The following is a 12,041-nucleotide window of genomic DNA, read 5'->3' on the forward strand; positions in this document are numbered from 1 at the left end:
TATTCTGTGGGGCAACTGGGAGCCAAGAAAGGCAGTCTCATCCAGACCAATGCTGACTCAGCTTGGGCCTCCCATTGTCTTTAATAACTGGGACAGTGACAGCATAGTGGTACAGAGGGAGGAGGGGACATGTGCAGCAGTGGAATGCCCAAGGGACACTGTCTCATTATGTTAATACTAGATTGGCACAGTAAGCAGATGACCTTTGGCCCAGGTGGCTCCTGCGATGTATACATCTCTTTTCCTCTGCCTCTATAGGAATTTACAGGAAAATGATTGAGAAGTACTTCCTCAGATCAGTGTTGTTGAACTCAAGAACTTGTCTGGGGACCCCAGGAGTCATTGGCCTTCAGTTGAGAAATCCTAGCTACTCTGCTATTGTCCTCTTAGTGGATAAAGGGCACCAGAGAAATTCAGATGTGGAGTGCAGTTTTTTATTTGGGTCAAATTGTATTATGTGCTATCCACTGGTTGGCAGTAGGGAACATTATAAGAAGATTAATGTGTTCTCTGAAAAAATATTGTTGAGGATTTACTTATAACATGACAGAGCTCCCTCTTTTTGAAGACCTAAGTGAAAAATTTCACTCAGAGCTTAGAAACAGAAAGAGTTCACCTTTTTCTAAAAAACTGGTTTATCCTCACTAAATCTATGTTCTTACTCTTGTACTTGATTGTATTTCACTCATTGCATTGGCTTCCAGGAAGTGCAGAGGCAAATTTTGGCTCATCTCTAACAAAGCAGATAAGGCTCAATTTTTTTTCTTTTCCTTACAATTTCCTCACTGAAGTTTTAAAATCTGTGCCATAATTATTTTTGTAAACCATCAATAATCATGACTATAATGGGGGGGGGGAGTAAAAAGTGAAATTGATTAATAGTCATGGATATTAAACTGGGGGAAAATTGAGGAAAATCTGGACCTGCCTTTAAATGATAGAGAATGCAATTAAGACTTTGAGAGGAGTGATGTGTCAGCGTGCCCCAGTAAACTGGGATGTGGGTGGGAGCTGGACCTCCACCCAGGTGCCTTGTCGCAACCACTCCTCTTTCTGTATGTTACTGAGCCACCAAAATCCAGAAGAGGATTTTTCCAACCCTTTCCATGTGTTACCAGAGAGCCGCCTGAGTGGAAGGGGCCTCTCCCCATCTCAGCTCTTGTCACACTCTTGAGAAACAATTCAGATGAGTGGCAGAAAGCAGTGTTGAAGCAAAACAAGCAAATTTATTAAGAATACACTTGGCATAAAGCACAAGTGGGCAACTCAGCTAGTCTGAGTGCCCTGCCTGGTGGGGGTTCCAGAGTTTTCTACTTTCCCCCATCTAGGTTTCAAGGTTCTCCTGTTGGCTAGACCAGATTTCAAGGTCCCTCCCTTTACATTGTTGTAGCTTTCCCCAGAAATTATGAGGACATCTGGCAATTTTCTGTTGGCAAGTCCCACGACTGCTGACTTCTTTGTTCAGTGGGTGAGATAAACTCCTTTTTCCCCTTCCCCTCCTCCTGCCATAGCAGCTATCTATCCTGCCTAACATTTCCCCTTAAAGTGAAACCATCCAGATGCTTCTGGGATTTTTGTTATTTGTCCCCCAAACTTCATCTGCCCTTGGGTTTAGCTGGCACAAATGGCATTAATTGGGTCTTTGTTCTCTATTTTCCCAGGCCAAGGTGATTTAAGCTATGTATTCTCTGGTTAGCGGGGAGAGGTATAAACCATTTGCTCTCAAGTGTCCTTGGTTGGGGAAGATAAGGTCTTGCGATTCACAAGCTGGCTGAAAGCTTCCCAAACTGCTTGGCCTTGTTTAATTTTCTTGTCTCAGTTTCCCATTCCACTTGCCCAGGAATTTTTCTAGCTTCTTACTATCCTGCCACACAGGCAGTCTCGTGATACCACTTCTGGGATAATTAACCCATCTTGCTGCTCTGGCTTCCCCTCAGGGATTCTCTTGGCCTTACCAGTCAGGTTAACATGCCCCAAACACCCTCTCTCAAAGCCAAGGGAAGGTGGGATCTTCTGCATCACAGGGGGGCAGGATGTGGACGTTTAAAAAAGAACTTGTTTTAAATAAGATCATGTGATGTGAACTCCAGACCCTGGAGTGAGCTGTCTGTGCCAATCAGAAGTCAAAGCAGTGAACACTCCATTTCACTCTGCAGGGGAAGGGGGAGAAAAGGGGACTTTATAGTGATCCTTGAGAGATTGAGGGAGAGATGGGGATGACAGCTCTCTCTCCTCTGTTGATCCCCAAGCAGCAGTAAAGCAGCCTCTCCAACTCATTCATAAATTATAAACAGCTGCATTAGCATAAATTCACAGGGAAGAGATCTCTAGACTGACAGGTGGTGGGAGGGTCGGTAATTGGGAAAGAAATGATTCCTCCCTCCTTTTCCACATCACTTTTAACAAAGTAGACTGCATCTGCCTAAAAAGCTAGCTAACAGCCCATCTTCCCTTGGAGTTTTCTGGGGCTCCTTGCCTCTGAGGTCTTTAGTCCCTGAGCAGTGGAATCTTTCTGGACTTCACTGATTTTAAGCAGTGGCTGGTGACATGCCGTCTCTGAAATGAAGCGGACATGGACCCCAGGGCCGCTCAGGCGAGGAGGCCAGGGTGTGGGTGTTCAGCCAAGAGAGGGGGGTGGGCCTGGCCTGTGTCTGGGGCCCCAGCTCCAGGCAGTCTCATTCTCTCAGCTCTTCCTGTGGACTTGGAGCTGTGCATGAGGACCAGTGGGCTTTGAGGATTTGGGGTTCTGGGTGGTCCTGGAAAGCAAGCCTTTGTTGCTTCCAGCTCTCAGCTGAGTCAGTACATTCTTGGGAAGCCTATCCTGACTTCTGACCAGGTCTCATCAGACCATCAACCTCTCCTTTGTAGCACTTGTGCAATAGTTGTAGTTTTACATGAATTTGTGTAATTGTTCATGTAATGTCTCTCTTCCAAAGAACTGTGTGCTCCGTGAGGGCAGGTAAAGTGATGGTTCTCACCATTGTGTTGAGCCTGGTGTCTGGCACATCACTGGTGGGATACATATGTTTTGGTTAAATGAATATGAAACTTAGTGGGGCGGCTGAGGCCAGAGGACGTGAGCCATGGGCAGCGCTGGGTAACGGCTGTGGCAACCACCCAGATAGTGCTGGTCCCTCCGGCGGGCTCCCTGTCACCATTCGCTGTGCTGCCGCTTCTCGGTGAATTTTTGGATGAAGCCATTAAATTAATTGCTTGCCATCATGAGTAGAAGTAAGTGTGACAGCAATTTTTGTAGTGTAGAAATTGGAGATTCTACATTCACAGTCCTGAAATGAGATCAGAATTTAAAACCCATAGGCTCAGGAGCTCAAGGAATAATATGTGCAGCTTCTGATGCCATTCTTGAAAGAAATGTTGCCATCAAGAAGCGAAACTGGCCATTTCAGAATCAATCCCATGCTATGCGGGCTTACAGAGAGCTGGTTCTTATGAAATGTGTTAATCACAAAAATCTAATTGGCCTTTTGCATGTTTTCACACCACAGAAATCTCTAGAAGAATTTCAAGATGTTTATATAGTCATGGAGTTCATGATGCAAATCTTTGCCAAGTGATTCAGGTGGAACTAGGTCATGAAAGGATGTCCTACCTTCTCTATCAGATGCTGTGTGGAATCAAGCACCTTCACTCTGCTGGAATGATTCATCGGGACTTAAAGCCCAGTAATATAGCAGTAAAATCAGACCGCACTTTGAGGGTTCTTGACCTTGGACTGGCCAGGACTGCAGGAACTAGTTTCATGATGACACCTTACATAGTGACTCGCTATTGCAGAGCACCTGAAGTCATCCTAGGGATGGGCTACAAAGAAAACTTTGACATTTGGTCAGTTGGGTGCATCATGGGAGAAATGATCGAAGGTGGTGTTTTGTTCCCAGGTACAGATCACATTGATCAGTGGAATAAAGTTATTGAACAACTTGGGACACCATGTCCTGAATTCATGAAGAAACTACAACCAACAGAACTAAATATGTTGGATATAGCTTTGAGAAACTCTTCCCCGATGTCCTTTTCCCTGCCGACTCAGAACACAATAAACTTAAAACCAGTCAGGCAAGGAATTTGTTATCCAAAATGCCGGTGACTGGCACATCCCAAAGGATCTCTTTGGACGAAGCTCTCCAGCACCCATACATCAACATCTGGTATGGCCCTTCCGAGGCGGAGGCTCCACCACCAAAGATACCTGACAAGCAGTTAGATGAACGGGAACACACAATAGAAGAGTGGAAAGAATTGATATACAAGGAAGTTATGGACTTGGCAGAGAGAACCAAGAATGGAGTTATACAGGGGCAACCTTCTCCATTAGCACAGGTGCAGCAGTCATCAATGGCTCTCAGCATCCATCGTCATCGCCGTCTGTCAACGGCATGACTTCAGTGTCAACAGATCCGACTTTGGCCTCAGATACTGACCGACAGCAATCTAGAAGCATCAGCCGGACCTCTGGGCTATGGTAGATGACTCCTTGGGCCTGGGGGTGGGAGAGGAGGGATGGGAAGTCGTCTAGTCATTGATAGAACTACTTTGAGAACTAAGTCAGTGGTCTTATTTTGAGTAATTTTCCCAAAAATGTAAAATTCATTTTGTAGTAAAGCAGTTTATTTTTTAAAATGTCAAGTGATGTAATTTAAAACTTAAGTTGTTTTAAAACAGCAACAAAACTATTGTATGTTTGCTGTAATTAACTGTGTAATGTAAACCTAATTATTTTATCATGGTTTAGATTTTTTGTATATTTGCTTTACCTTATGCTGCTGATTTTTTTACCGAATTTGTAAGATTTTGTTTATCAAAGCAACTATTATGTGGTGATTGGCCTATATCATGAATTATTTAAGATTTTTATAGTTTTTTAATCAGAAATTATTTCAAATGTGTTGTTCATGATGCTGTCCTTCAGGGTTATGTGCTTATCAATGAAATAAACACAGAGGAGGGAGGGAAAGTAACCTGTCGCCAGTTATATTCAGGAATAACCACTGAAAATGATGAATGTGTTAAAAAAAAACACAACACCTCCAATATTGCTACTTGCCAATCCTAATTTAGTTACAACTATTGGTAGTAATCCTACATGACTTTTGGCAAAAGTCCCATCATCTAAATGGCAGAATAACTCAGAGCATGTCCTTGAAGATGCTGGGCATCCACCGCCACCCTTCGACTCCCCCCACCTCGCCCAACAAAAGTAAAATGAAAAGAATATGGTGTTTCTTGCAAATCTGTGGCTTTCTCAAAGCTCGCCATCACAGAAAGTCAAGAGGACATGTCATGAGGAATACATTCAATGCAGATAAGCAGATGGTTCACTTCTCCTGGCTCTGAGCCTATTGTACACACTGAGCTAAGCTCCTCAGGCTGCGGGTCCCAGGGATGGTCTGGAGCCTGGTCCTTCCTCTCCTGCAGCGGGGGCCTTGGACCTTCCGGTTTCCTGCTGGAGAGGCAGTCCATTGAGCACCAGCCCGGGGGCTTCTGGCCATTTGTCTTTACCTGTAGCATAACCACGCCTATACTAGCTGTGGGGGGTTCCAACGCCTATTTAGCTTTCTGTAGGTGATGTGTCCAATGAGCAGTATACTGTTCATCTGAAAATAGTAGCACACAGTCATACATAAGGCATCATTTCCCAAGGCCTTTTTCTCCACACTGAGCAGAGCAGGCATAAATGGTGATTATTCAGTCTGAGTCTTTCATTTTATATATCTGATTTTCAGCAAAACACACAATGTGGATGTTGAGTGGTGTAAGCATGGTGCTGCCCCCGACAAGTGATGTAACTGTTTACATTTTATATCTGCAGAATTATTTTCCTACAGCGGAATTTTTCTTAAGTAAAATGTCATTGAAGTCTTAAAAAAAAAAAAAGAATACGCAACTGAATGAGTGAGTCTCCGTACTTGTTAAGCATCTGTTGTCCTGGATCTCTTGAATTAAGCCTGGTGCCTCATGGGGCTGTGCTGTGCTGTGCTGGGGAGAGACGCTTTCCCTGTCCTCGGCTCTTGGGCAGCGATTGTTCCCAGGAAGGCAGGCTCAGGGTGGGATGGCTGTGGTCATGGGAGGAGAATGTGGGCCTCGGCCCAGAAGGTGGCCGGGGCACTGTGATCAGGGCTGAGGGGCAGGGCGCTGACAGGGAGGTGTGTGAGAGCTCTGGGCAGGTTTCCGTTTCGTAAGCATGATGATGAGACAAGTGGTGCAGTTTGAAGTTTATATGTGTGTTTTCAAATCTTTGTTGGTCCAGATGGGAGATACAGGCATGGCCACAAATGTTACAGTTCAAGATATAAAGTGAGAGCGAGCCCGCGGAAGGACGCAGGAGCTCTGAGGAAGGGGTCGTCAGCTCTGCGCTGCGATGCAGTCGGGGGAGTTTTCAGGACGGAGGCTGCATCAGTAGTAGGTGTTTTCTTTATTTACTTCATTTTTATCTTTTTACCAGACTTATTGCCGTGTATTTTACCTGTCATAAAATTCAGCCATTGCAAGTGTATAATTCAATGATTTTCAGTAACTTTACAGAGTGGCACAACCATCATCATAAATCAGTTTTAGAGCATTTTCAATTTTGAAAGATCTCATGTACCATTTAGAGTTAATCCCCAGTCCCACCCCATCCCTAGGCAGCCACTAACCTACTTTTTGACTCTAAATTTGCAGGATTATGTTTTGAAGGCTAAGAAGTGCCCCTTAGTTAAGGTAATCACAGGGAAAGTGGGAAACCTGGGGACATGGTCGTCACTTCTGAACTGGGAAGCTCCGGACAGCTCAGGGCTCTGCGCACCCAGAAGTGCACCTGGTCAGCTAACGCCTTCCCCCTTGTCCCTTTGGGTGGCTGGCGTCCTGCTCTTCCCCCAGCTCACTCTAGTGCAGCGGTTCTCAACCTGTGGGTCGCGACCCCTTTGGCGGTTGAACGACCCTTTCACAGGGGTCACCTAAGACCATCCTGCATATCAGATATTTACATTACAATTCATAACAGTAGCAACATTACAGTTATGAAGTAGCAACGAAAATAATTTTATGGTTGGGTCACAACATGAGGACTGTATTTAAAGGGCCAGAAGGTTGAGACCACTGCTCTAGTGGATACAGCGCTGCCCTTGGCTTTGAAAACACATTCGGCTGTGGATTCTTTGGCCGGGAAGTCATGGACTAGCAGGCTGGGAAGTCCCTGGAGGCCGCCAGGAGCTCCAGACCACATGGCACAGCCATCTTCCCAGCACAACATGGGTCTCCCCTCTCTTGCCGTGGTCCTGCCATGGGGATCTTCATGATCTCTGCCCACCTTGGACCCAAACATTTTCACCCTAAAAATGAGAGTTGCGAGCAGCAAGATTCTTTAAGTTAACATTTTCCTCCCTGAGCCTTGTTATGACCTCACCTGAAGATAACCCCTGCTGCATTTGGGGGTGTGTACTTTCTGTCTCCCCCACCCTGTCCAGCATTTTGTTGATTTCCATTAAACCTCATGGAAGTGGGGAGGTGGTTACATGATGGGCAGCAGCCAGGATCCCACTGGTTGGGAGGTCCTGGCCCTGGGGCTCCCACTCTGGCTTGGACACCAGCTGCTTCTGGCACTTGGAACCAGTTGTTTAACCTCAATCTGAGTTTTCCCTTCTGACATGAGCCCAATGCTCATCTCTGGGGAGAGAGTCCCTGTGCCTATAACATTATCTGCTGTGTAAAGGAAGAGAGTCAATCGGAGGATAGTAACAGCTCTTACCTCTCTAAGGAGTATCTGGGCAGCAGGTTGCAACAATCTGAGATAACTCAATTTTTACAGAAGCCATTTTCATTAATCATTTACTAATGACGCTCCCAACTGAGGCAATTAAGTGGACCTAGGGTTAAAAAAGGGCCCCATATTCATTTCACGTCTGTCTCATTACCCCGGAGTTCACAGATCCTGGAGGAATGTAAACAGACTCAGGGCCTGGCTGGTTAGCTCAGTTGGTTAAGCGTTGTCCCTATAAGCCAAGGTTGCTGCAACCAATGAATATGTAAATAAGTGGAACAACAAATCATTGTTTCTCTCTCTCTCTCAAATCAATAGAATTTTAAAACAAAAAATAAACAAATGAAAAAAACAGAACAAAAGGACTCCATTTGCCCTGGCCAGCGTGGCTCACTTGGTTGGAGCGTGATCCTTTCTCACATCAGGTCTCTCCCTCTCTCTCTCTCTCCTCCCTCCCTCCTTTCCACTCTCTAAGATCAATAAAAACAAAAACAGAATGGACTCCATTCTTTATTTTTCTCTGGGTTTGGCTTTAGCCCAAAAGGGATGCAGCCTCTAGCCTCTGAGATGTGTGTGTGTGTGTGTGTGTGTGTGTGTGTGTGTGTGAGAGAGAGAGAGAGAGAGAGAGAGAGAAAAGAGAGAGAGAGAGAGAGTTCCCAGTGGTTCAGGCTCAAAGAGAAGGTCACTGACTATGAAGTCTGAGGAAGCTTTGGGGGCTGGGGTTGGGGGCTGCCTGAGGAAGGGGAGCCCAGAGAGCCTACTTGGTAGGGAAATAGAGTAACAGCTCCCTGGGCTTGCCCCGGGCATTTCCTATCTCCAGGCAGTGTTAGGCACTTTAGGTGTGTGCTCCCATTTAATCACCCCCAAACTCTGTGAGTTATATATCAACATCTGCCTTTTGGATGTCAGGAAATTAGGGCTCTGAGAGGCTACGTGACTCGCTAAATTCATACAGCTGATGAGCAACAGAGCTGAGGTGACAGTCCAGCTGTGCTGGCCTCAGTGTCCTGGCATTTCCCCTAATCCACACTGTCAGCACATCTGCAGCCCCACTTGATCATTAAAGAATTCCCAGAGAACCTAGTGGGGCTGGGATAGGAGAATTCCTGCAGGTTTTAGGTATTTTGAAAACATTTAAAACAAGTGGTAATGTAAAGGCATTTTATAAAAATGTTTATTGGCAAAGGTTTAATCAAATTAATAGATTTAGATTTCCCAACCCTCTGAAAATAATGGGTTAAATCAGGTGCCTCCAAGAGAAAGGGAAACAGGTCTGATTAATAGTCATTTCATAGGTCTTCATAGACTCTTTTAGGTGTGCCTTCCAAAGGAAAATAGCAAAGCAAAAGATAAGTGGTTTCCAGATGTTTTTTGTCTCATGTTCAGTCAAGGCATATGTTCTGGAATAAGTGGCACTGTTTAAATTCTCTCTCTCTCTCTCTCTCTCTCTCTCTCTCTCTCTCTCTCTCTCTCTCTCCTTCTCTCCTCTTTTCCCCTCCCCCAGTGGATCTGTGGTTGCCATAGGTTACATGTGTGCATGATGCAGCCACGTTCCATCTAGAATCCTGATGGCTACTGCAGAGGACATTCAGTGCTGTGCTGGACTGCCCAGAACACCTCTCTTCCTGAGTGTGCTCTTTCTCCTCCTACAGCCAAGGACAGACTACAGCTATAGACTACAGGTGACCACAGATTCTTTGAAGCTCCTCCCATCAAGAAGTGGTCAGCTTTCCTATCATTAAACCTGAACTTGACTTTCGACTTGCTTTGACCAATAGAATGTGGCAGGAGTGATGTTATGTGGGTTCCAAATCTGGACCTCAAGAAGCAGTATCTGTTCTTGCTCCTTTGAATTCTGCTGTCAAGGGATTAATGACCTGTGGGGAGGCCCTGGGCAGCAGAACCGGGATACCCTGGCTGATAGCATGCTCAGGGCTTAGCTGTTGCAGAGATGGCTGTTTACAAATATTTGCACTCCCAGCCCATACTGTGGGCTTGTTACTGGACAGTGGCTGCTCAGCCTGGGGCAAGATTTCCTTACTCCCTTTGTGCTCAGATATGGCCACGTAACTGGCTCTCACCAGTGAAGTGTGAGTGGAAATGATGTGAGACACCTCTAGGCTGGGGCTTTAGAAGTTGATGGAGCTCCTTCACCTTCTCTTTCCACTTCTGGTGACTGGAAGCAGAGGACTCCCAGGTCCTAGGGGACAGTGAAACTACAAGATCCAATGAGCGTGAGTTCCTGGTCACGATGCCAGAAATAGCCCACTAAACACAGTTAAATGGCATCAATTTTCCCTATAAGGAATGCTAGCATGTTCCAAGAGTCATAAATAAGCTTTTATTGTGTCAAGACCCTGAAAGTTTGAGATATGCTTAGTATCTAGAGCAGGTAACTAATACAAAAGCCCACAATTATAAATTACTCTGTGGGGAATTGTTGCAAACACTTTACATATATTAATCCACTTCGTCCTCTCCACAACTCCACAAAGAAGTTCTATCACCCTCACTTTCACAGAGCAGGAAACTCGGACTCAAAGGGGTAAAGTGACTCTTCCAAGGGCACACCTCTGGAATAAAATGGGTTGGGATTTGATCTGGGAAACAGTGTCGTGACTTGTACGCTAGGGTTCTTGTTGCTGACTCACTGTGGAAGTCAGACAAGCCCCTTCCCCACATCTGGTTTCCGTTTCCTTACGTATAAGATGGATTGGGAGTGAGGAGGCTAAAATCACTGAACTCTCCTGCACAACTACAAAATCCTTGGTTTCTGTGGTTTGAAACTGAGGCACAGGTGAAGGTGAATCAGCCATGGGGGAATCCACTGCAGAGCAGGAAGGAAAGTCTCTGCTTCTCAAGCCCCTGGGATCCACCCTGAACCCCTGACTCATGTGTGTGTAGCCAGCGGGTGGTGGTGGATGCTGGGCTGCCCTGGCAAAAACCTGAGAGCTGCACTTTCTGTGATTCAGATGACTAGACATGAAGGTGTGTGATAGCCGCACACGGTGTCTCTCAAGCGAATCCCAGGCCTCGCTGGGCATGCCCCCCTCAGCACTCCTGGAAACTGTTGCCTGAGGAGGCACTGACTGAGGTGCTGGCATGATCAGGGCAGTGTCTTAGGCTGAGGCAGTTGGAGACAATGGCCCAAGGAAGTAGGGAGGGCAGGAATTATAATGCCTCCCCCGCCATGTGTCAAATGGGGGAGCAAAAGCCCAGAAAGGCTAACTGACTCACCCCAAATCTCCAGAGAGTTGTGGGCTGGACCTAGAGCTCAGTTTTGGCTGCTGATCCAGGGCTATTTTTTGTTATCACTCTCCTGCCAGGCTTGAGCTGGGATCAGCAAATTGTTGCCATTTAACTGTGTATTTGTTCATTTCTAGTGCAGAGAAGACTACTTCAAATGTAGTTGGGAGAAGTTCCTGCTCTTAGGAAAGCCCATACAGATGACTACAGCTGGAGAGGGTGGCCCTGAGGGCCTGTTGACCCCAGGCTCTTCAGAGGCCCTGTTCCTCCTGTGGGGCCTTGCAGGAAGTCCTGGCAGACTGACAGGACTGTTGTGGCTGCAAGGCCTTTGCCTTCTGTAAGCTTTCTGTTCAGCCAGACCCCTGACGTTCTGAGAGGAGACCTGGGCTCTGCTTCTGGCATAGCGTCACCAGCTACATGATTCAGCGAGAGGCCTCTGATTTCTTATCTGGTGAAGGAGGGGGCAGTCTGGCCTAAATGGTCTCTGAAGTCCCCGTGACGCTGTTCCTACAGGAAGGGGAGGTATTTTGATTGAGAATTGTTTTTAATCCAGCAAGCTTTGAAGCCCAGTATTTCTAAAAGGGGCCTGACTAGGGAAAGAAGGGATACTCATATGATCCTATAATTCAGTGGTTCTCAACCTGTGGGTCGCAACCCCTTTGACGGTCGAACGACCCTTTCACAGGGGTCTCCTAAGACCATCCTGCATATCAGATATTTACATTACGATTCATAACAGTAGCAACTTTACAGTTATGAAGTAGCAACGAAAATAATTTTATGGTTGGGTCACAACATGAGGAACTGTATTTAAAGGGCCAGAAGATTGAGAACCACTGCTATAATTCATAACACATATTACCTACGCATTTTCTCACACAAATGGGAGGGGGGAAACTCTACACAGTGGGATTGTGCTCGGGACCCTGGGATGGAAGTTAGACTAGATTCTTGGCTCCTCCATTCCTTGGTTTCCTCTCAGATTTTGCTAACTCCTCTTGGTCCTGGCTCAGCCGTGGCTGATGGCGCTTCTGGG

General features: G+C 46.1%; 1 pseudogene; it reads left to right on the forward strand.

The window, feature by feature from the left end:
- The first annotated feature begins 3,163 nt into the window (after nucleotides 1–3,163).
- LOC118676689 lies at nucleotides 3,164–4,491 on the forward strand (annotated as a pseudogene).
- Nucleotides 4,492–12,041: the final 7,550 nt, after the last annotated feature.

This window comes from Myotis myotis, unplaced genomic scaffold (assembly GCF_014108235.1).
Source record: "Myotis myotis isolate mMyoMyo1 unplaced genomic scaffold, mMyoMyo1.p scaffold_m19_p_2, whole genome shotgun sequence".
Lineage (NCBI taxonomy): Eukaryota > Metazoa > Chordata > Mammalia > Chiroptera > Vespertilionidae > Myotis > Myotis myotis.